Source organism: Rhincodon typus, unplaced genomic scaffold (assembly GCF_021869965.1).
Source record: "Rhincodon typus isolate 14 unplaced genomic scaffold, sRhiTyp1.1 hic_rhity00014258, whole genome shotgun sequence".
In the NCBI taxonomy this organism is placed as follows: Eukaryota; Metazoa; Chordata; class Chondrichthyes; order Orectolobiformes; family Rhincodontidae; genus Rhincodon; species Rhincodon typus.
This window is the reverse complement of record NW_025979896.1, coordinates 1-395: the sequence shown is the minus strand read 5'-3', so window position 1 is coordinate 395 and position 395 is coordinate 1.

The following is a 395-nucleotide window of genomic DNA, read 5'->3' as shown; positions in this document are numbered from 1 at the left end:
AATTAGAACTAACACTAGTTGAAGCAGAGAGAAAGGAGCAATACCTTTGTGGTATCACTCTTGGTTGTGAGAAGAGTTTTGAGGTAATTTGAAATCAATTTATACTGGACAGTATTTGTAAAGAAATTGGATTTTAGTACAAATTCAAAGACAGGAAAACTGGAAAAATGATGTGAATATGGGGTAACCCGATTGAATTAATGCGTGTATGTTGCCGTTCGCAATGGCTCCAGTACTTGCCAAAACCAAAATTATATTGGCCACATTTTTGTGTCTACTCTTTGACTGGAGCAAAATGTTTCTTCTGGTCTTTGCTGAAGGTGATATTAGCAGGGAAAAATGTTCACCTCGGATGACCATAAGATCCCATTATCACAACAATTCGAAAAAAAAAA